Consider the following 27,671-nt stretch of genomic DNA (forward strand, 5'->3'; position numbering starts at 1 on the left):
ATAGGCAGAATGCCCCCTTAATATGGTAGCCCCCCAAGTTAGGCAGTGAGTGACAGGGACACCCAGGTTAGCTAGTCAGTGACAGGCGCCTCCAGTTAGGTAGTGAGTGACAGGGACCCCGATAGTGAGTGACAGGGAGACCCTTTAGGTAGTGAGTGAGTGCCAGGGAGCCCCTTTAGGTAGTGAGTGAGTGACAGGGAGCCCCTTTAGGCAGTGAGTGAGTGCCAGGGAGCCCCTTTAGGTAGTGAGTGCCAGGGAGCCCCTTTAGGTAGTTAGTGAGTGCCATGGAGCCCCTTTAGGTAGTGAGTGAGTGACAGGGAGCCCCTTTAGGGAGTGAGTGAGTGACAGGGAGCCCCTTTAGGGAGTGAGTGAGTGACAGGGAGCCCCTTTAGGGAGTGAGTGAGTGACAGAGAGCCCCTTTAGGGAGTGAGTGAGTGCCAGGGAGCCCCTTTAGGTAGTGAGTGAGTGACAGGGAGCCCCTTTAGGTAGTGAGTGAGTGCCAGGGAGCCCCTTTAGGTAGTGAGTGGGTGCCAGGGAGCCCCTTTAGGTAGTGAGTGAGTGCCATGGAGCCCATTTAGGTAGTGAGTGAGTGACAGGGAGCCCCTTTAGGGAGTGAGTGAGTGACAGGGAGCCCCTTTAGGGAGTGAGTGGGTGACAGGGAGCCCCTTTAGGTAGTGAGTGAGTGACAGGGAGGCCCTTTAGGGAGTGAGTAAGTGACAGGGAGCCCCTTTAGGGAGTGAGTAGGTGACAGGGAGCCCCTTTAGGGAGTGAGTGAGTGACAGGGAGCCCCTTTAGGGAGTGAGTGAGTGACAGGGAGCCCCTTTAGGGAGTGAGTGAGTGACAGGGAGCCCCTTTAGGGAGTGAGTGAGTGACAGGGAGCCCCTTTAGGGAGTGAGTGAGTGACAGGGAGCCCCTTTAGGGAGTGAGTGAGTGACAGGGAGCCCCTTTAGGTAGTGAGTGAGTGACAGGAAGCCCCTTTAGGGAGTGAGTGAGTGCCAGGGAGCCCCTTTAGGGAGTGAGTGAGTGAGTGAGTGAGTGACAGGGAGCCCCTTTAGGGAGTGAGTGAGTGACAGGGAGCCCCTTTAGGTAGTGAGTGAGTGATAGGGAGCCCCTTTAGGTAGTGAGTGAGTGACAGGGAGCCCCTTTAGGGAGTGAGTGAGTGACAGGGAGCCCCTTTAGGGAGTGAGGGAGTGACAGGGAGCCCCTTTAGGGAGTGAGTGGTGAGTGACAGGGAGCCCCTTTAGGGAGTGAGTGAGTGACAGGGAGCCCCTTTAGGGAGTGAGTGAGTGACAGGGAGACCCTTTAGGGAGCGAGTGAGTGACAGGGAGCCCCTTTAGGGAGTGAGTGAGTGACAGGGAGCCCCTTTAGGGAGTGAGTGAGTGACAGGGAGCCCCTTTAGGGAGTGAGTGAGTGACAGGGAGCCCCTTTAGGTAGTGAGTGAGTGACAGGAAGCCCCTTTAGGGAGTGAGTGAGTGCCAGGGAGCCCCTTTAGGTAGTGAGTGAGTGACAGGGAGCCCCTTTAGGGAGTGAGTGAGTGACAGGGAGCCCCTTTAGGTAGTGAGTGAGTGACAGGGAGCCCCTTTAGGTAGTGAGTGAGTGACAGGGAGCCCCTTTAGGTAGTGAGTGGTGAGTGACAGGGAGCCCCTTTAGGGAGTGAGTGAGTGACAGGGAGCCCCTTTAGGGAGTGAGTGAATGCCAGGGAGCCCCTTTAGGTAGTGAGTGAGTGCCATGGAGCCCATTTAGGTAGTGAGTGAGTGACAGGGAGCCCCTTTAGGTAGTGAGTGAGTGCCAGGGAGCCCCTTTAGGGAGTGAGTGAGTGACAGGGAGCCCCTTTAGGGAGTGAGTGAGTGACAGGGAGCCCCTTTAGGGAGTGAGTGAGTGACAGGGAGCCCCTTTAGGGAGTGAGTGAGTGACAGGGAGCCCCTTTAGGGAGTGAGTGAGTGAGTGACAGGGAGCCCCTTTAGGGAGTGAGTGAGTGACAGGGAGCCCCTTTAGGTAGTGAGTGAGTGACAGGGAGGCCCTTTAGGGAGTGAGTGAGTGAGTGACAGGGAGCCCCTTTAGGGAGTGAGTGAGTGACAGGGAGCCCCTTTAGGGAGTGAGTGACAGGGAGCCCCTTTAGGTAGTGAGTGAGTGACAGGGAGGCCCTTTAGGGAGTGAGTGACAGGGAGCCCCTTTAGGGAGTGAGTGAGTGACAGGGAGCCCCTTTAAGGAGTGAGTGAGTGACAGGGAGCCCCTTTAGGGAGTGAGTGAGTGACAGGGAGCCCCTTTAGGGAGTGAGTGAGTGACAGGGAGCCCCTTTAGGGAGTGAGTGAGTGACAGGGAGCCCCTTTAGGGAGTGAGTGAGTGACAGGGAGCCCCTTTAGGTAGTGAGTGAGTGACAGGAAGCCCCTTTAGGGAGTGAGTGAGTGCCAGGGAGCCCCTTTAGGTAGTGAGTGAGTGACAGGGAGCCCCTTTAGGGAGTGAGTGAGTGACAGGGAGCCCCTTTAGGTAGTGAGTGAGTGACAGGGAGCCCCTTTAGGTAGTGAGTGAGTGACAGGGAGCCCCTTTAGGGAGTGAGGGAGTGACAGGGAGCCCCTTTAGGTAGTGAGTGGTGAGTGACAGGGAGCCCCTTTAGGGAGTGAGTGAGTGACAGGGAGCCCCTTTAGGTAGTGAGTGAGTGACAGGGAGCCCCCTTAGGGAGTGAGTGAGTGAGTGACAGGGAGCCCCTTTAGGTAGTGAGTGAGTAACAGGGAGGCCCCCCCCCCTCTAGCCGCCGCCGCTCCCCCCTTACCTTGCAGTGTGCGTCACTCAGACCTCAGGATCAGCGGCGACCCGGCCAATACAAGCGGGCGCCGGACGCACCCACTCTATATGCGGAAGTGATGTCACTTCCGCATATTAGTGCGGGCGCTGGGTCCTAGCGCCCGCACGATTGGTCGCCGCCTGATGGAGGTCTGAGTGACGCAGCAGCGGCTGGAGGGAGGGAGGGAGGGAGCCGTGGGCAGAGGGGGTGAGCGGCGGCCGGGTGCAATGCACCCCTGGGGAAGAGATCCGTGGCACCCCAGGACAGATTGGGGGCACGTGCCCCCCAAAATAGGGCTAGCGACGCCCCTGTAACTGCCCCATTAGATTTTTAGGTAGGCCAAACTTTATCAGATGCCATAGAGGGTACATCCTCCGCTGCGCTTTCTTGACAATAGTGGCCGTATTGTTATCCCATTTTCGGTTGTTTGAGATTCTGGACCCAAGAACTTGAAAGACTCTACCTGGGTTATTGTGGATCCATTTATGGTTAAGGAGAGGTGCTGGGGGGGAGATCTCCTAAAGTCTATTATCATCTCCATGGTTTTGAGAGCATTTAGTTCCAATTTGTTGCTGCTGCACCAGGAGGAAAGCTGTACCACCACATGTCTGTATGCAGACTCGTCCCTGTTTTGTATGAGACCAACTACTGTTGTGCCATCTGCAAACTTCAGAACCTTAACAGAATAATCTGTGGAGATGCAGTCATTAGTGTAAAGTGAGTAGAGCAGTGGGGAAAGCACACAGCCCTGGGGTGCACCAGTACTGACTGTCAGAGAGTTTGATGCGTGTTTACCAAGTCTAACATGCTGTCTCCTGTCGGATAAGAAATCGGTTATCCATTTGCAGATGGATTCAGGTACGTGTAACTGGGAGAGCTTGCTGTGTAGCAGTGATGGAATTATGATATTAAATGCAGAGCTGAAATCTATAAATAAAATCCTGGTGTAGGTTCCTGGGGTGTCTAGATGCTGTAGTACATAATGCATACACATGTTCACGGCATCGTCTGCGGATCTATTAGGCCTGTAGGCAAATTGCAGAGTCCAGCAGGGGATCTGTGATAGATTTCAGATAAGCCATTATCAGTTTTTCGAATGCTTTCATAACCAATGATGTCAGGGAACCAGGCCTGTAATCATTTAAGCATGTAGGTTATGATTTTTTTGGAATTGGTACAATGATTGAGCTTTTAAAACAGGCGGGGACAATTGAGAGTTCCAAAGATGATTTAAATAGGTCTGTGAATACAGGCGCTAATTGATCGGCACAGAGTTTCAGACATTTCACAGTCACAGAGTCTGGTCTAGGTGCTTTATTTGTTTTTTGTCTTTTGAAGAGATTGTTTACATCTGATTGGCATACTGGTAAAGCATGCACATCTGGGGACAGGTTAGCAGATTGTGTCTGGCCTCCGGTGTTGTGTAGATGCTCAAGCACCGCAGGGGGTAGAGACGTTGGCTGGCTGGAGGAGTGCTCAGTTTGCCTGTTGCAGAGATGGAAATTATGCGAATTGACTTGGTGTGTTTGGCTTTTGTTGGTAGTGTCAAACCTGCAATAAAATGTTCTCAGTTCATTTGCAAGCTGTAGGTTGTGTAGTGAGGGCGGAGATTTCTTTCTGTAGTTCGCGATTTCATGTAGAAATTTCCATATTGTGGACTAGTCGGCCTTGGAACATTTTTTCCTCAAGTTTTTTAAAATAATCTTTTTTTTGCTTCAGTAATGGCTCTCTGCAGTTTGTATTTCGCAGCTTTGTAGAGGACTTTATCGCCCGTACGATATGCCTTCTTTATCGAGGCAGAGCTTCCTAAGATGTGATGTAAACCAGGGTTAATTATTATTATTATTTAGTATTTATATATTATTAATATATATACAGTGGTGTGAAAAACTATTTGCCCCCTTCCTGATTTCTTATTCTTTTGCATGTTTGTCACACGTAAATGTTTCTGCTCATCAAAAACCGTTAACTATTAGTCAAAGATAACATAATTGAACACAAAATGCAGTTTTAAATGATGTTTTTTATTATTTAGTGAGAAAAAAAACTCCAAATCTACATGGCCCTGTGTGAAAAAGTGATGGCCCCCCTTGTTAAAAAAATAACTTAACTGTGGTTTATCACAACTGAGTTCAATTTCTGTAGTCACCCCCAGGCCTGATTACTGCCACACCTGTTTCAATCAAGAAATCACTTAAATAGGAGCTATCTGACACAGAGGTAGACCAAAAGCACCTCAAAAGCTAGACATCATGCCAAGATCCAAAGAAATTTAGGAACAAATGAAAACAAAAGTACTGTAATTGAGATCTATCAGTCTGGTAAAGGTTATAAAGCCATTCCTAAAGCTTTGGGACTCCAGCGAACCACAGTGAGAGCCATTATCCACGAATGGCAAAAACATGGAACAGTGATGAACCTTCCCAGGAGTGGCCGGCCGACCAATATTACCCCAAGAGCGCAGAGGAAACTCATCTGAGAGGCCACAAAAGACCCCAGGACAACATCTAAAGAACTGCAGGCCTCACTTGCCTCAATTAAGGTCAGTGTTCACGACTCCACCATAAGAAAGAGACTGGGCAAAAGTGGCCTGCATGGCAGATATCCAAGGCGCAAACCACTTTTAAGCAAAAAGAACATTAAAGCTCGTCTCAATTTTGATAAAAAACATCTCAATGATTGCCAAGACTTTTGGGAAAATACCTTATGGACCGACGAGACAAAAGTTAAACTTTTCGGAAGGTGCGTGTCCCGTTACATCTGTCGTAGAAGTAACACAGCATTTCAGCAAAAGAACATCATACCAACAGTAAAATATGGTGGTGGTAGCGTGATGGTCTGGGGTTGTTTTGCTGCTTCAGGACCTGGAAGGCTTGCTGTGATAGATGGAACCATGAATTCTACTATCTACCAAAAAATCCTGAAGGAGAATGTCCAACCATCTGTTCGTCAACTCAAGCTGAAGCGATCTTGGGTGCTCCAGCAGGACAATGACCCAAAACACACCAGCAAATCCACCTCTGAATGGCTGAAGAAAAACAAAATGAAGACTTTGGAGTGGCCTAGTCAAAGTCCTGACCTGAATCCTATTGAGATGTTGTGGCATGACCTAAAAAAGGCAATTCATGCTAGAAAACCCTCAAATAAAGCGGAATTACAACAATTCTGCAAAGGTGAGTGGGCCAAAATTCCTCCAGAGCGCTGTAAAAGATTTGTTGCAAGTTATCGCAAACGCTTGATTGCAGTTATTGCTGCTAAGGGTGGCCCAACCAGTTATTAGGTTAAGGGGGCAATTTCTTTTTCACACAGCTCCATGTAGGTTTTGAGTTTTTTTTCTCACTAAATAATAAAAACCATCATTTAAAACTGCATTTTGTGTTCAGTTGTGTTATCTTTGACTAATAGTTACTGGTTTTTGATGAGCAGAAACATTTAAGTGTGACAAACATGCAAAAGAATAAGAAATCAGGAGGGGGGGCAAATAGTTTTTCACACCACTGTATTATTGTACCTGATGCACTTTTTAGTGAGAATACAGAACTCTTCGCAAAAGGTAATGATGTCAGAGCGTCAGTGTATTCATTTAGTTCACTGGAGGATTCTTTGAATATATTCCAGTCTGCCAAATCAAAGCAGCTCTGTAGTTTTTCTACAGCTTCGCTAGTCCATTTCTTAACTGTGGTCACTACAGGTTTGGCAGTTTTTAGTCTTTGGATGTATGTTGGGATAAGCTGTATAACAGCATGATCAGAGTTCCCCAAAGCTACCCTGCTGACAGAGTGATACGAGTCCTTAGTCGTAGTGTAACAGTGATCAAGTGTCTTACCTTCTCTAGTTGCGCTTGTGACGTGTTGCCTGTATTTGAGGAGTTCTTTGGAAAGGTTAGCACTGTTGAAATCCCCTAGTATGATAAAAGGAATCGGGGTTCTCCCTTTCCACCTCAGTGATTTGATCTGTGAGATCTTGGAGCGCAGGCTGCATACATGTTTGTGGAGGGATGTACACAGCAACCAAAATAAATGAAGAGATCTCACGGGGTGAATAGTAGGGTCTGCAGTTGATGAAAAGTGTTTCCAGCCCAGCCGAGCATGTCCTCTTAATAACTGTAACATCCGTGCTCCACCTATCATTAATACAGAAACAGAGTCCTCCACCTTTGGTTTTGCCAGAAATAAGTGGATCATGGTCAGATCTGTAGAGTGTAAATCCATTAATCGGCAGAGCGTTGTCTGGAATAATCTCAGATAGCCAAGTTTCTGTGAAGCAAAGAGCAGCAGAGAAATGAAAGTCTTTCTTTGTTCTGATCAGTAGTTCAAGCTCATCTAGTTTGTTGCATATGGACCTGACTCTAATTTAGAGAGTATGATTCCAGGTAGTGGAGAGCGCAGTCCTCTGCGTCGAAAGCGAGTCTGGATCCCGGAGCGCTTGCCTCTTCTTCTAATCCTCACTGCCTGATTCAGCACAGTAGCTTCACTGGTTAGGATCCCCAGAAGATCAAGAGTAGACGAAATATCCAGGGGTAGATTATATTTAGTTAAATTCCGAATGCTCAATAGTTGTTCACTGATGAAGGTTATCCGGGTTGGGTTGCACGAGGCAATGTTTAAAAACAAAAATACATAAAACGACAGAGCAAGCGGCTGAGGCTACCATCTACAGGAGCCTCCTCAATCTATTCCCCACTAGCGAACAGCCTGACCTACCCTACCCACCCACTAGCCACCAGGCTGACTTACCCACCCCACTATCCACCAGCCTGACCAACCCACTCCACTAGCCACCAGCCTGATCCATCCCCCTACCCTCCCCACCAACGTGACCTTCCCTGTCACCAGCATAACCCACCCTCCACACCAGTCACCAGTGCGACCCACCTGCGTTTTATCACACATTGCAGTGGCATTTCCCACCCACCCCAACCAGGGATTCTCCTACCCCCATTTATCCCTTTCCCCCACCCACCAGCACCCAGCTTTTATCCCTTCCACACCACCAGCACCCAGCACCCCACTAGCACACAGCAGGGGGAATGTGCATTTATGTTTAAGTAACAATGGCTGTATTTGAAGTATGTGAAATAATATGTGCATTTCACCAGGAATGAGCTGCAAATGCATTTCGAGTAGCTATCTACTCGAAATTACTCGGAAGCGAAACGTTAATAAGTGCACCTGAGTGGGCGGGTAACTTACCCATGTTGCCTTTTGCTTCAATGCATAACAATCGAGTCCCACGCCATGTTCCATGTTGCGTTCACGTCACTACCACACTTCTTCCTTCAACCCGGAAGGAGGAAACATGGTAGTGGGTTGAGACGCAATTGGTATTCAGTCCCTGAGATTATTTCAAATCACTAGCGCTAATCGGGCGCTTCCAGGCGCAAAAATGTATCTTGATTGCTGCACATTGTAAGCTTTATGGTAGAGGAGGAAGGAAAGCTTTATGAGGAGTTTAGGATTAGGAGCCACTGGGGGGGGGGGGGGGGGCTAGAGTTAGGCACCAACAGGGGGATCTTAGGGTTAGGTAAAACCTGGAGGGGTGTCTTAGTGTTAGGAATTGGTAAAGGGAGGGTTCGATTTAGCCACAGTAAAATATTGGTGAATACAGGGAGTGCAGAATTATTAGGCAAATGAGTATTTTGACCACATCATCCTCTTTATGCATGTTGTCTTACTCCAAGCTGTATAGGCTCGAAAGCCTACTACCAATTAAGCATATTAGGTGATGTGCATCTCTGTAATGAGAAGGGGTGTGGTCTAATGACATCAACACCCTATATCAGGTGTGCATAATTATTAGGCAACTTCCTTTCCTTTGGCAAAATGGGTCAAAATAAGGACTTGACAGGCTCAGAAAAGTCAAAAATAGTGAGATATCTTGCAGAGGGATGCAGCACTCTTAAAATTGCAACGGTTCTGAAGCGTGATCGTCGAACAATCAAGCGTTTCATTCAAAATAGTCAACAGGGTCGCAAGAAGCATGTGAAAAAACCAAGGCGCAAAATAACTGCCCATGAACTGAGAAAAAAGTCAAGCGTGCAGCAGCCAAGATGCCACTTGCCACCAGTTTGGCCATATTTCAGAGCTGCAACATCACTGGAGTGCCCAAAAGCACAAGGTGTGCAATACTCAGAGACATGGCCAAGGTAAGAAAGGCTGAAAGATGACCACCACTGAACAAGATACACAAGCTGAAACATCAAGACTGGGCCAAGAAATATCTCAAGACTGATTTTTCTAAGGTTTTCTGGACTGATGAAATGAGAGTGAGTCTTGATGGGCCAGATGGATGGGCCCATGGCTGGATTGGTAAAGGGCAGAGAGCTCCAGTCCGACTCAGATGCCAGCAAGGTGGAGGTGGAGTACTGGTTTGGGCTAGTATCATCAAAGATGAGCTTGTGGGGCCTTTTCGGGTTGAGGATGGAGTCAAGCTCAACTCCCAGTCCTACTGCCAGTTTCTGGAAGACACCTTCATCAAGCAGTGGTACAGGAAGAAGTCTGCAGCCTTCAAGAAAAACATGATTTTCATGCAGGACAGTGCTCCATCACACGCGTCCAAGTACTCCACAGCGCGGCTGGCAAGAAAGGGTATAAAAGAAGAAAAACTAATGACATGGCCTCCTTGTTCACCTGATCTGAACCCCATTGAGAACCTATAGTCCATCATAAAATGTGAGATTTACAAGGAGGGAAAACAGTACACCTCTCTGAACAGTGTCTGGGAGGCTGTGGTTGCTGCTGCACACAATGTTGTTGGTGAACAGATCAAAACACTGACAGAATCCATGGATGGCAGGCTTTTGAGTGTCCTTGCAAAGAAAGGTGGCTATATTGGTCACTGATTTTTATTTTGTTTTGTTTTTGAATGTCAGAAATGTATATTTGTGAATGTTGAGATGTTATATTGGTTTCACTGGTAAAAAATAAATAATTGAAATGGGTATAGATCTGTTTTTTGTTAAGTTGCCTAATAATTATGCACAGTAATAGTCACCTGCACACACAGATATCCCCCTAAAATAGCTAAAACTAAAAACAAACTAAAAAGTACTTTCAAAAATATTCAGCTTTGATATTAATTAGTTTTTTGGGTTCATTGAGAACATGGTTGTTCAATAATAAAATTATTCCTCAAAAATACAACTTGCCTAATAATTCTGCACTCCCTGTATTACCAATATTTTATTATGGAAATTCAAAAGTGGAATTTTGCTAATTGTAGTGATTCTACTAGCGGCAAACCCTGCGCCCTTTTTTCATGTATGCTATTCAGACCTTTTCCAAGCCACCCTAATGAAATAGTCAGTCATTGCTGCATTGGGTAAAAGAAAGAGGAGGAACAGTCACAGCAATTGTCATTCTGGGTCTTTCTCATCTGGAACTTACAGTGGAGGACCACTTTAACAGCTTCTATAAGCCTTCTCCGTCATAAATAAAAAGGGTTCTTGCACTAATTAACCACTTGCATGGTTTGAGACAGTATGTCTACGTCCCGCAGGACTTCAGTTCCTGCCCAGGGACGTCGATATTCATCTCCAGCCGCTTTGCCGCTGCTCCCCGCTCGCTCAAGCGCACACTCCCATGTACGTTCTCGTCGCTGCCGGTTAGTACAGCGATCCATGAATTACAATGCAGTCCTCATTCACCAATCTACGTGCCCAAGTCAATGATCATCGGCATAAATGAGATGCCTGCCGTCATTGACAAAACCGAAAGTAACACATACACACTTTATTTCCTCTTTGTAATATTCAGTGCACAGAGGAGTAAACGGAGGGGGAGATATTTAGTAGGTAAATTGAATTTGATTTTGTGGCTGACAATCTCTCTTAAAGGCCAGTACCCACAATGCAATTTTCAAAAAGATTGTTTTGACCACTGGCGATACTTTTGGGCAATGATCAATTGTTTCCACTATCTTGCAATGTGGGTACAGGCGCATGATTACGCGAACATCATTTAGTGTCGCAGGACTCTTTGCATAGTACCATGATTGACTTCTCATTCACACCCATTGTGCGAGATCACACATACCCTCCGACCAGAAGAAGAATTGTGGGCCGCTCGTTGCGAGGAGGATGTCGCTGGATCCATAGTACTCAATTGGGTGGTAAGTATTCAGCTTTAGCCTCTGTACACACAGCCAAATTTAATCTGCAAATGACTAGACAAGGTTACCACTGCCGTGCAGTATGAGGGCTAACAGATTTTGAATATTATGAGCAGAGTGTGCAGGTAAGCTCTCTAAAATCATCTGTAGATTAAAATTGGATGTGTGTACGGAGCCTTATTCCACTATTTTATCTCCACAGGATATATCCCTTCTGATTATACTAAGGCTATTATTAGTTATACTAAAACCCAGGGAAGGACCCAACAGCTCCCTTTAACTTCTGTCCTATATATCTACAACTGTGATCTTAAAATGTTCCCTAAATTATTAGCCGATTGCTTATCGGATGTCCTTTGTTTCCATGAATATAAAAAGAATATTGTACATGGAAAAATATTAAAGTCCACCTGTAAGGGAAAAAAGTGCCCCTATGAGGTACTCACCTCAGCAGATCGAGCCCTCTGGATCCAACAGAGGCTGCCCCCATCCTCCTCTGTCCCAGTGCTGGGACCACCTAAAGAGAGCTGGAACATGCACGTCAGCAGCTAGGGCAGGCGCAGTAGCTCTGTCCTGCACTGCTTTCTTTTCCTGAAAAATCCAGGCTAGACAGGTCTGTGCTTCTGTGAAAAGGTTGCAGTGAGTGCTGTGCAGCTATAACAATGTGCGGTCACACAAGTGCAGTGAAAAGGTTGCAGAGACTGTTGTGCAGGTATAACAATGTGCGGTCACACAGGTGCATTTACAGGTATGCACGGACTGGTATTACACAATACAATGTGCAGCTGCCTATCACACACACACACACACACAGGTCTAGTGCCAGTGAAAGGTATATATTGAATGTGCTGGGCCTGGCACAGTATAGCAATTAGCGAGGGCCAGCTGCGACAGACTGGGCTGTATACATGCAGTGTCAGTGGGCCACAAAAAAAACAAAAAAAAAAAACACCCACACACATCAGAAGAACATTAGCTCTCAAAAGAGCTGTTTTGGGGTGCTTTTTAGCAACAAATATCAGCAAGGAGCAAGCTAACAGACCTCCTAACTATCGCTTTCCCAATCTCTCCAATGTCTCTCCCTTCTAATACTGCAGCACACAGAGTGAGATCATGGCCGATGCTGCTGCCTTTTATAGGAGGGGGGGGGGGCTCCAGGAGTGAGTACAGCCTGCTTGGCTGCCATGTGTCTGCTGGCTGTGATGCAGAGGGTCAAAGTTTAGCCCAATGATGTAGTATAGGTGGCTGTCAAATGTTCAGCTGCTGTTGACTCTTCAACCGCAGGGGGAGACGTTACCCAGCAGTGGAATCTAAGCGTCCACGGGTCTTCACCGACAAACCCTGAAGGGTAGGCTGGACTTAACTGCCTAGTGTGCACCAGGTCACTACTGGGATAGTCTGATGGTCGAGAGAACAGTGACAACTCACTGTAGAGTATCCAATAGGCGTAGTCGAGTTCCAGGCAAGAGTCGGGGCAGGCGGCAGGCAAGCGTAGTCAAGATTCACGCAGTGGTCGGGGCAGGCGCCAGGCAGGCGTAGTCGAGATTCAGGCAGAGGGTCAAACCAGGGGTAGAAGATCATGAAATAGTCAGGCAATCCGGGTCACAACGGCAAATCAGACAAGCAAGAAGGCTGGCCAGAGCTAATGGGCTAGCAGGCGAACCACACACTAGCTGTCAGAACGAACAGCACTGGCTGCTGGGAAAGCAGGCTTTTTATAGGGGCAGGGCTGCACATTGGCACCTGATCTCGAACGCCACGCATGCATACGAATGTCCGCCAAAACCCTGCGCATGTGTATGCAAGGTCTGACGCCATTCCGTACGAATGTACGCACGCCCCCGACTGCTGTCGCTAAACCCCAGCCAGCAACGCATGCGTGCACAGAGACCAGAGGACGCCAGTGCACGGACAGGACCACACGTGGAAGACGCCGAGGACAGAGCAGAGCCACGTGAGTATGACAGTGGCGGGTCGAACCTGCATAAAGTGTGCGACCCGATCCGAACGCAAAGCCACGATGTTTGCGCGAATAAGTTTGCTACATCTCTATTCGAGGGCAGTGCTATCTTGCGGCGCGACGTGGCCCGCCAGATTCCAGGAAGTATTTAATTTGGAAGCCAATGTTTCATGGTTTGTAGCCTCCGCAGAAGCACAGCAGTGTGCAAAACGGCCATCAGGCATCCTGTATCATTATTTTATTATTAATTGTATTTATAAAGCGTAAAGGAAAAAAAACAAAAAACTTTGAGATATAATATAGGAAGGGTATGTCCTGATTGAATACAAATATGGTAATTATAAAAATACAAAAAACTTTATTCAAAACTTGCAAAATCTTGATTCAGTACATAAAAACGTATGACAGCAACATGTATTTATAAAGCACCAACATATTATGCAGCGCTGGACAATAAATAGGGATACATACATTGCAACAAGGGGTGACAGACAGAGAGGTAGCAAACGGTTATACAACATAGCACAAGATTATACATGCAATCAGGGTATAAAATGCGTTTTACAAAGACCTGGCAAAAAAAGTCCATGAGAAAAATGTCATTGCTGGGGTAGTAAAATTAAGAAAGACACACTAAGGGAGGGGGGGAGGCCCTGCCAAAGGCTTACAATCTAAAGGGTGGGGGAGGGACACATAAGGTAGGGCTGTGAGAGAGTTAGAGTGTGGTAGATGTGGGGTAGGCCATTTTAAAGAAATGTGTTTTGAGGGCTTGCTTGAAGGTGTTGAAGGAAGGAGTGAGTATGAGGGGGAGTGGAAGAGAGTTCCATAGGGTGGAAGCAGCTCTTGAGAAGTCTTGTAAGCGTGCATGGGAATGAGAAATGCGTGGGAGGATCAGGCGGAGATCATTGGAGGACCGGAGGGGGCGGGCAGGTATATATCTGTTGACAAGCTCAGAAATGTAGGTTGGGCAGGTCTTGTGCACAGATTTGTAGGTAAGGCACAGAACCTTAAAGAGAAACTCCAAACTAGAATTGAACTTTATCCCAATCAGTAGCTGATACCCCCTTTTACATGAGAAATATAAGGATTTTCACAAACAGACCATCAGGGGGCGCTGTGTGACTGATTTTTGTGCTGAAACCCCTCCCACAAGAAGCTCTGAGTACCGCGGTACTCTGGGCAAACTGCCACAATGTAACAATGTTCACAGACAGGGAATAGCTGCTTACAGCTGTCACTAACAGCCAAAACAGCTAGGAGCAGCTACATAACCTGCCCACAGTAAAAATGTCTCCATGTAATAAATGTCAGAATGCAAATCAGGGAGAGGAAAGATTTTACAATGACCAAACACTGACTAAATCATTTATACATAATTATGGTAAAAAATGAAGCACTTTTTTTACTACATTATTTTCACTGGAGTTCCTCTTTAAAACTGATCCTGAAGCAGATGGGGAGCCAGTGTAGGGCTTCGCAGAGGTGAGAAGTGGAAGCAGAGCAGTGGGAAAGATGGATGAGTCTAGCTGCTGCATTCATGACTGATTGATAGGGTGCAATGCATTTTAAGGGGAGGCCAGATAGTAGGGCATTGCAGTAGTCAAGGTGGGAGATGATAAGGGCTGATGAGAAGCTTGGTAGTGTCCGGGGTCAGAAAGGGGCAGATTTTGGAGACGTTGCGAAGGTGGAAGTTGCAGGTTCTGGTAACATTTTGGATGTGTGGGCTGAAGGAGAGGGCAGAGTGTAGGGTGACCCCCAGGCAGCAGGCCTGGGAGGTAGGGCGGATGGTAGGCGTACAAGAGATAACGGCGCTGGAGACTTGGGTGCAGGACACAGCCGGTATATGGCTGATCCTGCTGCTGCACAAGTCCCGGCCGTATTAAATACTATTCCCCCTCCAGGCCGCCATGGATGGTGGGGAATGAAATCATTCGGCTTCCAGCAATTGCTGGAAGCCGAATTATCGTGTTTTAAAAGTAACTTCAGCTCCGTCTTGTGACGGCGCCGGAGTTACTCGCTGTGTGCTGCTATAGCTGTAATCCCTATTACGGCCTATGGTGGCGCCGGCTGCGCCGAAATCTCCATGCTCTGGAATGACCATGTTCGGGATGGTAGTGCTGTTGATAGAGACGTGAATATCTGGGAGGGGTGGTGCAGAGCGGGGCGGAAAAATTATGAGCTCAATTATGAGCTCAATTATGAGCTCAGTTTTATCCAGGTTAAGCTTCAGGAACCTAGATGAAATCCAGAAGGAGATGGTTGAGAGGCAGGAGGAGACCTTGTTCATAGAGGAAGGGGAGAGATCGGGGGTGTGGAGATAGATTTGGGTATCATCGGCATATAAGTGGTATTTGAAGCCCCGGGAGGAGATGACTTTGCCGATAGAGGAGATGTAAATTTTTAGTAACAATGGAGAGTACAGCGACTGGCACTACGGCGGCACTCAAAATATGTCACAGCTTGCAAAACAAAGAGGCATAGATTACACCAGGTATCCGCACATGTACAGCACAGCGTGCTCAGGATCAAGAAACGAAGATATCAAGCTCATTCACAACATAGATGTATGAAGATCCGGCACTGCTTCTAGCTTTAAAAAGAGCTTTATTGCCAGCGGCTCTTTCAACATGCAAAAAAGTTTCCAACAAGTTTCCAACAAGGTAGTCAAGAAATATTCATGCGGTAAAAACATGCAAGGTGCACATACCCGTTGTGGTTAGTGAAGGCTGTGGGGCATGGTGGTAGGAACGGCCCGCCTAACGTCCGTTTCGCTTCAGTAGCGTCTTCAGAGGCAGTGTGGCAATTCACGACTGTCCGTTTCCGGGTTAAATACTGTATGGGGAATCATTTCCGGGTCGCATCGTCGCTTCTACGCGTACCAAAGTACGCATGCTCCCACTAACGTACGCATGAATGCGTAATGACGTCAATGGAGAATGCGCACACTACCGGAACTTCCCTGCGTCGTTTCATGCTTACGTAATTACGCATACAAACATCGATGTACGCATGCAAGCGTATGAACATCGATGGGAGTATGCGAACCATGCTTAAGATTGCCATTTACAAGTCGGATCTAGCAATCTGCTACATGGCCACAAGGTGGCAGCACAAACGGGTATGGGCTGGTGTGTTAACAATTTAAAAAGATAAAATATATAGGGGAATAAATCTGTACATCAAGAGATGCAAAAAGCTCCCACCAAAAAATTGTTGAGGGCTTCATGGAGCTAAGACTGGGCAGTGGCCCCCCGCTGACAGGAATTCGTTTGAGAGAATATTTTCTACTAATTAACATAATCAAACCAAGTCAGAGACCCACGTCCCAATCAGCCCCATTATGGCACTCCCGATGCACAGAAATCGCCCCTACCCTAAAAACAACAACACTTCCTACAGTAAAGACATACAAATGGACCTACTCTATACTCTCAAGTTTTAAAGCTAAACTATACTCTAAGGATCCAGGAAACATGCCATTTCTATATTTTCGTTCAGGCCTAAAGGGCCCATCGCATCTGTTTTTATGATCCAATTTGATTCCTTTCTTAAGAGTAATCGTTCTCTGTCTCCTCCTCTATGTGGCACTGGCATATGGTCTAAGCCAGCAAAGGTTAGGCAGTTCGCATTGCTTCCGTGAGCCATCCTGACATGCTCTATGAGCCTTGGGCATCCTTTCCCTGAATCCACAGATCTGAAGTGTTCCAACACTCTCGTTTTCATTTCTCTAGTTGTCATACCTATGTAAAACCGGTGACATGGGCACCATATTATATAAACCACGAACTTTGTTTGGCAAGTAAAAAAGTGTTGTACCTTCATGTCCACAGGACCCACTCGTACGTTTCTCCCTCTGCCTAATTGTGGGCAAATTGAGCAATGCCCACATCTGTAATTACCTTTGGTCTGTCCTCTTTCTAGCCAGTTAAGTTCCCTTGGCATCGTGAACTCACTGGAGGTGACTTTATCGCCTATGGTTGGGGCTCGTCTAAAAGTTATCAGGGGTGGCTCTTTGTAAATATCTTTCAGGGATGGATCCTGTTTTATTATATTCCATTTCTCTAAAATATTGCGCCTTATTGCGTCTGCCATTGGATTATAGTCAAATGAGAACACTAACCTCTCTCCTATGTTTTTATTTATTTCTTTCCTCTTTTTCTTTTTCACTATATCTTTCCTATCTATCAAGCTGGGTTTTTGTATTGCTTGGTCTAGTTCTGTCTGAGTATAACCCCTATCTAGTAGCTTTGCTCTAAGGTCCATTGCTTGTTCAAGAAAATCATCAAATGTGGTATTGTTTCTACGCAGGCGTAAAAACTGGCCATGCGGTAGGGATTTGAAGACGTGAGATGGATGATAGCAATACAAAAAGCCAGCTTGATAGATAGGAAATATATAGTGAAAAAGAAAAAGAGGAAAGAAATAAATAAAAACATAGGAGAGAGGTTAGTGTTCTCATTTGACTATAATCCAATGGCAGACGCAATAAGGCGCAATATTTTAGAGAAATGGAATATAATAAAACAGGATCCATCCCTGAAAGATATTTACAAAGAGCCACCCCTGATAACTTTTAGACGAGCCCCAACCATAGGCGATAAAGTCACCTCCAGTGAGTTCAGGATGCCAAGGGAACTTAACTGGCTAGAAAGAGGACAGACCAAAGGTAATTACAGATGTGGGCATTGCTCAATTTGCCCACAATTAGGCAGAGGGAGAAACGTACGAGTGGGTCCTGTGGACATGAAGGTACAACACTTTTTTACTTGCCAAACAAAGTTCGTGGTTTATATAATATGGTGCCCATGTCACCGGTTTTACATAGGTATGACAACTAGAGAAATGAAAACGAGAGTGTTGGAACACTTCAGATCTGTGGATTCAGGGAAAGGATGCCCAAGGCTCATAGAGCATGTCAGGATGGCTCACGGAAGCAATGCGAACTGCCTAACCTTTGCTGGCTTAGACCATATGCCAGTGCCACATAGAGGAGGAGACAGAGAACGATTACTCTTAAGAAAGGAATCAAATTGGATCATAAAAACAGATGCGATGGGCCCTTTAGGCCTGAACGAAAATATAGAAATGGCATGTTTCCTGGATCCTTAGAGTATAGTTTAGCTTTAAAACTTGAGAGTATAGAGTAGGTCCATTTGTATGTCTTTACTGTAGGAAGTGTTGTTGTTTTTAGGGTAGGGGCGATTTCTGCGCATCGGGAGTGCCATAATGGGGCTGATTGGGACGTGGGTCTCTGACTTGGTTTGATTATGTTAATTAGTAGAAAATATTCTCTCAAACGAATTCCTGTCAGCGGGGGGCCACTGCCCAGTCTTAGCTCCATGAAGCCCTCAACAATTTTTTGGTGGGAGCTTTTTGCATCTCTTGATGTACAGATTTATTCCCCTATATATTTTATCTTTTTAAATTGTTAACACACCAGCCCATACCCGTTTGTGCTGCCACCTTGTGGCCATGTAGCAGATTGCTAGATCCGACTTGTAAATGGCAATCTTAAGCATGGTTCGCATACTCCCATCGATGTTCATACGCTTGCATGCGTACATCGATGTTTGTATGCGTAATTACGTAAGCATGAAACGACGCAGGGAAGTTCCGGTAGTGTGCGCATTCTCCATTGACGTCATTACGCATTCATGCGTACGTTAGTGGGAGCATGCGTACTTTGGTACGCGTAGAAGCGACGATGCGACCCGGAAATGATTCCCCATACAGTAATTAACCCGGAAACGGACAGTCGTGAATTGCCACACTGCCTCTGAAGACGCTACTGAAGCGAAACGGACGTTAGGCGGGCCGTTCCTACCACCATGCCCCACAGCCTTCACTAACCACAACGGGTATGTGCACCTTGCATGTTTTTACCGCATGAATATTTCTTGACTACCTTGTTGGAAACTTGTTGGAAACTTTTTTGCATGTTGAAAGAGCCGCTGGCAATAAAGCTCTTTTTAAAGCTAGAAGCAGTGCCGGATCTTCATACATCTATGTTGTGAATGAGATGTAAATTTTACCCAGCACCCACCACCACCACTGTACCTCCTACGACTGGTATGTGTACCACCATTTTTTGAAAATTGCAAGTTTGCTCTTGTGCATTTTACACTTTTATACAAATGAACTCAAAGTGCAGGTTGGAGGAGCACTCATCTATAAGTAGGAACTGTCGTGTGCCCAAGCCTCAAGTCCCAGCATCCACAGGACCCAGTAGAAATGGTAGCAAAAAAGGCTGGCACCACACAAAAATAGAAAAATAAAAAGATTAGCTCTTTATTGAAATTTTCGTTAAAATGGCATAAATGTAAAAAATACATAGGCTATGGCGGCGACAGCCCGCTGTTTCAAGCTGCAAAAGCTGTCGCCGCCATAGCCTATGTATTTTTGACATTTATGCCATTTTAATGACAACTTCAGTGAAGAGCTAGTCTTTTTTATTTTCCTATTTTTGTGTGGTGCCAGCCTTTTTTGCTAACACTTTGAGGCTGCTTTCACAGTGCGACGTTGCGTTAGAGGGGACGTTAAGGTCGCATAACGTCCCCTAACGCAACGCATGGTGGTGGTGGTAGAGGACGCTACATAGAGCCGCTTTAAGCGGCTCTTGATGCGTCCGTGATGCGTACTTTTTGACGCATGCGCCGCCGGTGGAGACCACGTGAGCGGAGCACTCCGCATCACGCGGTCCCGCCAGCCAATCAGCGGCCGCTCCAGGAAGTAAACATCTGCATGTCACACAGTGCAGTGAATATTAATTAGCCATGTGGCTTGCTCTCCCGGGGGGCTCTCCCCTCCTCAGCACAATACCACAATACTGAGCATGTGCAAACAGTCTAAAGCAGCTAAAGCTGCAGATAACGCACAGCATTACAATGTAACACAAAGTGGGCACTGTGAACAGCCCATTCAGGGACCCGCTAGGTTCCTGAAACTAAATCTAGACAAAACGGAATTTATGATCTTCCCACCCCGGCCATCCACGAACCTCCCAGATGTGCATGTCACTGTTAACCACACTACCATTCGCCCTACCTCTCAAGCCCGCTGTCTAGGTGTCACCCTGGACTCCGCACTCTCCTTCATTCCCCACATCCAAAACCTCACAGTCCTGCAATTTCCACCTTCGTAACATCTGTAAGATTCGCCCTTTCCTGACCTCTGCCACCACCAAACTCCTCATCCATGCCCTCATAATTTCCCGCCTCGACTACTGCAATGCCCTTCTGTCTGGTCTCCCTAAGACCCGAATAGCCCCACTGCAGTCCATCATGAATGCGGCAGCCAGAATTATCCACTCCTCCCATCGCTCCACCAGAGCGGCTCCCCTTCGTGAATCCCTCCACTGGCTTCCTATCCAATCCAGAATCAGATTCAAGTTATTGTGTCTGACCTACAAATCTGTCCACAAAACCTGTCCAACCTACATTTCTGATCTTACTCAGAGGTACACACCTAGCCGTGCACTCTGCTCCTCCAATGAACTTCGCCTAACCGTCCCCCGCATCACCCAGTCCCATGCACGCCTCCAGGACTTCTCAAGAGCTGCTCCAACACTATGAAACTCCCTACCTCCACCCATTAGGGCAGCCCCCTCCTTCAACACCTTCAAGAAGGCCCTCAAAACTCACCTTTTCACTCTGGCCTACTACCCCTCACAAGTGCTCTAAACCCACAGCTGAACTCTGGTCCCCTACCATTCGTGCCCTTACCTCTCCCTCTAGATTGTAAGCCTTTGGGCAGGGTCCTCCTCCTTTTGTGTCCTACCTGATCATGCACCTCCATTACTGTGCACCCATGCTATGCATTTGAGTGAACCTAACTTGCCTAATCTCCGTGCTCCCATCCAGTGACTGACTAAGCATTACCTTGTACGCATACTGTGCTGCGTGATCTGGTCTTTCTTGTATTCAGGTATTGTCATATTGCTGTATGTCTCCCCTAAATATTGTCTGTAACCTAAATTAATGTACAGCGCTGCGTAATATGTTGGCGCTTTATAAATACAATAAATAATAATAATTGATTTTTCATTACTGTGAGTTGGGCTGCGTTACAGGCTGCTATAACGTGTGCCTGTAACGTCTCACTGTGAAAGCAGCCTTAGGCCTCTTGCACACTGCATGCATTTCAGATTCCGATTCCGCTTTTTAATCTGTTTTTACATCCGATTCCGATTCAGATTTTTAATCTTAACTGCATGCTGCGTTTTTTGATCCGTTTTTCTGTTGAATGTATTCAAGGAAAATCGGAATCGGAAACGGAATCGGAAAACGGATTTGCAGTGTGCAGGGAGCCTTATACTAATAAATCAGCATCTACAGCAGTGCCAGCTTTACATCTCTTTTATCCATTTCATGTATGTTGCTGGTTGCTAGAGCACGCTAGTGAAAGTGAAAAGGAGGGGTCCACACTGAAATGCCACCAGTGCACAGCTCATCACCCTCATGATTGTACTGCAGTGCCAACCTGCCACTACCTTCTTGTATATTCAAATGAATTATAATAGGTCTAGGATTGAAGGCTTTGTACTGTGTTTAGGCAACAACGTCGGCTTGTTTCGTGTCTATAGAAGGACTCTTCTTCAGGCCTTTATGCCTGGCACACCCCATGCAATTTCCCTTCAGATTCTTGAGTCCAATCAATAATTCCTGATAGGTCCGCTCAGCTTCCGATCGATAATGCGACCAATTTTGTGCAGTAGGGATCAGACAATTAAACGCTTTATTAGTAGGTGATCAGACCTGTTGTAAATTATCGATTGGACCTATCGATCTGACGGAAATTGCATGGTGTATTCCCTGCATAACGGCAGATAACATTCTTAGCCACATGCTCTTCAGGCTCCGCACTCTCAGCACCATGCTCCGGGGTTTCTCTTTATGGTTTCAGGCTGTGACCATCGCTATGATTATAGCCTCTGGGGCTCCCCCTCTGATAGGTCGTGCCCTGATGTCAGTCTGCAGAGGCCTCACTGCCGCTATCAATGTGGCTGGATAGTGTACTGGTTAGAGTGTACCTGAGATGACGGGGAGGTGAAAAAAATATACATACCTGGGGCTTCCTCCAGGCCAGTCGCTCCCGTGTCATCCTCCTCCGGCCCTGGATTATTATTATTATTATTATTTATTAGATTTATATAGCGCCAACATATTACGCAGCGCTGTACAATAAATAGGCTTACAGACAATGATAACAGGGTTGACAGAACAATACAGGTAACAGACCATAGATACAACAATACAGGTAATAGCAATAAGATACACAACACAATGCAGATAATAGTACAATGCCAGATCATAAACTGGAATGGTAGTGGTAGAAAATTACCAGTTCCAAATTCTGGGTAAAGTGCACACAGTCAAGTATGATACACAAGGGAAGAGGGCCCTGCCAAAGGCTTACAATCTAGAGGGAGGGGCTGGTGACACAAAAGGAGGGGGTGCATCAAGAAGTTATTGGCAGAAAGGATTAGGGTAGGGTTGAGTTGATGTAGGCCTCCTTGAAGAAGTGAGTTTTGAGTGCTTTTTTGAAGGTGTTGAAGGTGGGAGCGAGCCTGATGGGCAGCGGGAGAGAGTTCCACAGGATAGGAGCAGCTCTGGTGAAGTCCTGCAGTCTGGCATGGGAGTGCGAGATGCGTGGGGTGGTTAAGAGGAGGTCGTTGGAGGAGCGAAGTGGGCGGCCAGGTGTATATCTGCTGACCAGGTCAGAGATGTAGGTTGGGCAGGACTTGTGTAAGGATTTGTATGCCAAACATAGGATCTTGAAGCTGATTCTGAAGTGAATTGGAAGCCAATGAAGGGATTTGCGTAGGGGAGTTGTGGAGACAGAGCGGTGGGAGGAGTAGATGAGTCTGGCTGCTGCGTTCATGATGGATTTTAGGGGGGCGATGCGGTTTTGAGGAAGGCCTGACAAGAGGAAGTTGCAGTAGTCCAGGCGGGAGATGATGAGGGCATGGACAAGGAGTTTGGTAGTGTCTGGGGTCAGGAAAGGCCGGATCTTGGAGATGTTGCGTAAGTGGAAATAGCAGGCTCTAGCTACGGTTTGGATGTGGGAGGTGAAGGAGAGGGCCGAGTCTAGGGTAACACCCAGGCAGCGGGCTTGTGTGGTTGGATGAATGATTGTGCCATTGACAGTGACATAGAGGTCAGTGGGGGGTGAAGCAGCACGGGGCGGGAAGATTAGGAGCTCAGTCTTATCCAGGTTTAATTTTAGGAACCTGGCAGACATCCACGATGAAATAGCTGAGAGACCAGAGGATACCTTCTCCATGGTGGTGGTGGAGAGGTCAGTGGTATGGAGGTAAATCTGGGTGTCATCTGCATATAGGTGATAGTTGAAACCCAGAGAGGAGATGAGTTTTCCGATGGAGGCGGTGTAAATGGAGAACAGCAGGGGACCAAGAACAGAGCCTTGGGGGACCCCAACTGAAAGTGGGAAGGAGGTTGAGGAGGAAGCATTGAAGGAGGTCTTGAAGGAGCGATTTGAGAGGTAGGAGGAAAACCATGCTAGGGCACGGTCTTGGATACCCACAGATTGCAGTGACTGGAGTAGCAGGGAGTGATCAACAGTGTCGAATGCTGATGAGAGGTCTAGGAGGAGAAGGATAGTGTATTTTGCTTCGGCCTTGGCAAGCGTGAGGTCATTGACGACCTTGGTGAGGGCAGTCTCGGTGGAGTGGCCTGGCCGAAATCCTGATTGTAGGGGATCAAATAGGGAGTTGGAGTCAAGGTAATGGGTCATGCGTTGGTGGACTAAACGCTCTAGGAGTTTAGATGCAAAAGGGAGTAAGGAGATAGGACGGTAGCTGGATGGAAGTGAGGGGTCTAGTGAGGGTTTTTTAAGTAGGGGAAGTACAGTGGCCTGTTTGAAGTCAGAGGGGAAGGTACCCGTGGAGAGGGAGAGGTTAAACAGAGTGGTGAGGACAGGAGCCAGAACAGGGAAGTGAGGACGGAGGCATTTGGATGGCACAGGGTCTAGGGGGCTGGAGGTGGCAGGAGAAGTGGCTAGGAGACGGCTGACTTGGTCCTCTGTGATAGGAGTAAAGGCAGTGAGTGGAGGGTGGGGAATAGGTATTGGTGGGGGAGGAAGAGGTGGTGGAGTGGAGGCATGAGATTTCCCGTCGGATGCTGGCTATTTTGTCGGTAAAGTGGGTGGACAGATCAGTGGCTGAGAGGGCGGAGGTGGGGGGAGGAGTGGTGGGGTTAAGGAGGGAGTTGAAGGTGGCGAAGAGGCGCCGAGGGTTGGAGGCTTGGGATCCGATCAAGGCAGCAAAGTATTTTTGTTTAGCATCAGTTAATGCGGTATAGAACAGCTGCAGGTTGGCCTTGTACGCCAAGAAGTCGGAGTTGCTGCGGGATTTCCTCCATTTGCGTTCATAGGTGCGTGTCTGTTTTTGGAGGTTGCGAGTGTGTGCATTGTGCCAGGGCTGGGGGTTGATGGGACGGCTGGGGCGGAATGTGGGGGGTGCAGCAATGTCTAGGGCTGCTGAAAGGGCCTGGTTGTATTTGGCCACGGCTTGGTTTGGGCAGGTAACGTTAGGGAGGGTGGATCTCCTGATATTGGTCCCGGAAAGTCCTCCAGTTAGCACAGGCCCGGTCCTCTCCCCTGTCACGTTCCCATACATGGTAGTGTTCTGTGCTCACACAGTAGTACTGCGCAGGCACAGAGCGCTCGGGTCACGGTAACACAACAGACGTGCCACACATGAGCAATACACCGCGGACCAGAGGAAGATCAGGAATGTGGAGGACTTTGAGGGAAGCCCCAAATATGCATGTTCCCTCCCCCTCCCCTTAAGGGCTCCGCCTCTGACACTGGACACCTGGGCTCAAAAAGCGGAACTGAAGTTGTTAAAAAAAAAGTTTCACATACCTGGGGCTTCCGCCAGCCCCCTGCAGCAGTCCTGTGTGCGCAAAGTTACCAAAAGTTATCTTCCGTTCCCCCGCTGCGGCTGACTTTTGGAACCACGGACTTAGAAGTAGAGGTCCACTGCACCTGCATGGCCTTTGCCATGTACATCCTCGTAAGCGCTCCTGTGGCCAGAAACGTCCTGCGCAGGCGCTGCACTAGAAAATCTCGACTGCACCTGCGCAGTACCCGCCAGGAGACAGGACTGTGAACGGGGGCGCGGCCAAGTCCATGTAGGCGCAGTGGAACTTGACTTCTAAGTCGGCAGTTCCAAAAGTCAGTCAGGTGAACGGAGGATCGTTTAGTAACTTTACGGGCACAGGGGGCTCCAGGGAACTGGTGGAAGCCCCAGGTAAGTGAAACTTTTTTATCTTTTACATCTTCAGTTACACTTTAAAGGGAACCAGAGAGGAACTCTCTTTATAAACAGAAAAAGCTTTTATAAATACCTGGGGCTTCTTCCAGCCCCATACGCACGGATCGCTCCCACGCCGCCATCCACCGCTTCCTGTATCGGCGGTACCGGGTCCCGTCACTTCCGGCAGGGGCTCCCTCCATACCCTTACGCATGCGGCTTCTCAGTATGCAGCTGCATGCGTAAGTGTATGCCGGGAACCCCTGTGATGCGGACAATTGGCTGCGTCCTGCCGCCAACTGGTCGAAACTACGGGACCCGGTACCGCCGGATACAGGAAGCGGAGGACCGCGGTGTGGGAGCGATCCGTGTGTATGGGGCTGGAGGAAGCCCCAGGTATGTATAATAGCTTTTTTTCTGGGGCCTCTGGTTCCCTTTAAGCCCGCACCTATTCAATAGGAGTCCATGGGCAAGACTCCCCAACCCTGCTCCTGCCCATAGAGTGTGCCCTAGTAGCTGCAGCTTTGAGTCCGTCAGGAGAAAAAAAGCAGTATAAACTTCTTGTTTTTTCTGTATCACTGACTGCCTAAAACAGGTACACTGACCACACCCACACACAGGAGAGATGATGTCAGCAGGGGGCGGGGCGACACGAGCTCACCTCAGAGATACACGCAAGTCACACCTGTCACAGCGCGGCAGGAAATCACTTCCGCATTCCCAACACTCCCTCAGCTGGACAAACACGCCCACTCTGACTGCTTCACCCAATCATAGCGCACATCAGGGTGCATCGCCCAATCACAACGCAAAATGGGGCATACAGCAGCCAATCACAACGCAGAATGGGGCATGCGGCAGCCAATCACAGCGCAGTTAGGACATACGGTAGCCAATCACAGCGCAGTATAATACTATAGGGCATGCGGCAGCCAATCACAGTATAAGGAAAGCGGCAGCCAAGCGTAGCATAGGATCAGGATGATACGAGCATTGATGATAAGGAGGCGAGTGTTGAGCAGACGTCACTTCGTCTCGTGCGCACCGCACGGAAGAAACAGTCCATTTCGTCTAATAAGCTGATCATGCAGGGATTACACTCTGATGGCCGGGGTGTGTCAATGAGATAGGAGTAAAAGCACCACGAACAGCTCCACACATCGCATTACTGCTCCAATGCTGCTGCTGGAGGCTGTGACTGCAACACATGGGAGAGGGCTGTTGTACAAGGGAGGGGGTTGCTGTACAAGGGAGGGGGTTGTTGTACAAGGGAGGGGGTTGTTGTACAAGGGAGGGGGTTGCTGTACAAGGGAGAGGGCTGCTGTACATGAGAGGGGGCTGCTGTACAAGGGAGAGGGCTGCTGTACATGAGAGAGGGGGCTGCTGTACGTGAGAGAGGATTGCTGTACATGAGAGGGGGCTGCTGTACAAGGGAGAGGGCTGCTGTACATGAGAGAGGGGGTTGCTGTACATGAGAGGGGGAGCTGCTGTACGTGGGAGAGGATTGCTGTACATGAGAGGGGGCTGCTGTACAAGGGAGAGGGTTGCTGTACAAGGGAGAGGGTTGCTGTACATGAGAGAGGGGGCTGCTGTACAAGGGAGAGGGGGCTGCTGTACAAGGGAGAGGGTTGCTGTACATGAGAGAGGGCGCTGCTGTACATGAGAGAGGGGGCTGCTGTACATGAGAGAGGGTTGCTGTACATGAGAGAGGGGGCTGTTGTACAAGGGAAAGTTTGATGAAGGGCTCCGCCCGAAACATGTAGTGTACTGCCTGCTTCAATACAGCTTGTGGCTGCATACAGCTCCTGAGTGCCGTGTCTTCATTTCGTTGTGGTCTAATTGTTTGCAGGGGTGGTGTACCTGCATGACACTGAGCACCGGCTGGCCGACTTATGGTTGGTTTATACCCAAGGTGAGGAGTTTTGTTTTGCATACGTTGTACAAGGGAAAGGGTTGCTGTACATAAGAGAGGGGGCTGCTGTACAAGGGAGAGGGTTGCTGTACATGAGAGAGAGGGCTGATGTACAAGGGAGAGGGTTGCTGTACATGAGAGAGGGGGCTGCTGTACAAGGGAGAGAGGGTTGCTGTACATGAGAGAGGGCTGCTGTTCAAGGGAGAGGGTTGCTGTACATGAAAGAGGGGGCTGCTGTGCATGAAAGAGGGGGCTGCTGTACATGAAAGAGGGGGCTGCTGTACAAGGGAGAGGGTTGCTGTACATAAGAGAGGGGGCTACTGTACAAGGGAGAGGGTTGTTGTACATGAGAGAGGGTTGCTGTACATGAGAGAGGGGGCTGCTGTACAAGGGAGAGGGTTGCTGTACATGAAAGAGGGGGCTGCTGTACAAGGGAGAGGGTTGCTGTACATGAGAGAGGGGGCTGCCATAAATGAGACAAAGGGTTGCCATACATGGGGGGGGGGGGGAGCTGTCACACAAGAGAAAGCGGTTTGCTGTACCTGTACATGGGGAGAGGGGGCTGCCATACATGGAAGTTATATATGGGAGAGGGGGCTGCCGTACAAGGAAGTTATATATGGGAGAGGGGGCT

General features: G+C 48.1%; 1 protein-coding gene across 1 annotated transcript in view; it reads right to left on the minus strand.

Annotated features, from left to right (window-relative positions):
- Positions 1–25,850, minus strand: part of LOC137544105 (NACHT, LRR and PYD domains-containing protein 3-like) — a 230,620-nt gene extending 204,770 nt beyond the window's left edge. Inside the window, exon 1 of the mRNA XM_068265174.1 lies at positions 25,787–25,850. The gene's annotated coding sequence lies outside the window, so the exon portion shown is untranslated. The remainder of the gene's footprint in view (positions 1–25,786) is intronic.
- Between the last annotated feature and the right edge of the window lie 1,821 nt (positions 25,851–27,671).

This window comes from Hyperolius riggenbachi, chromosome 1, assembly GCF_040937935.1.
Source record: "Hyperolius riggenbachi isolate aHypRig1 chromosome 1, aHypRig1.pri, whole genome shotgun sequence".
Lineage (NCBI taxonomy): Eukaryota > Metazoa > Chordata > Amphibia > Anura > Hyperoliidae > Hyperolius > Hyperolius riggenbachi.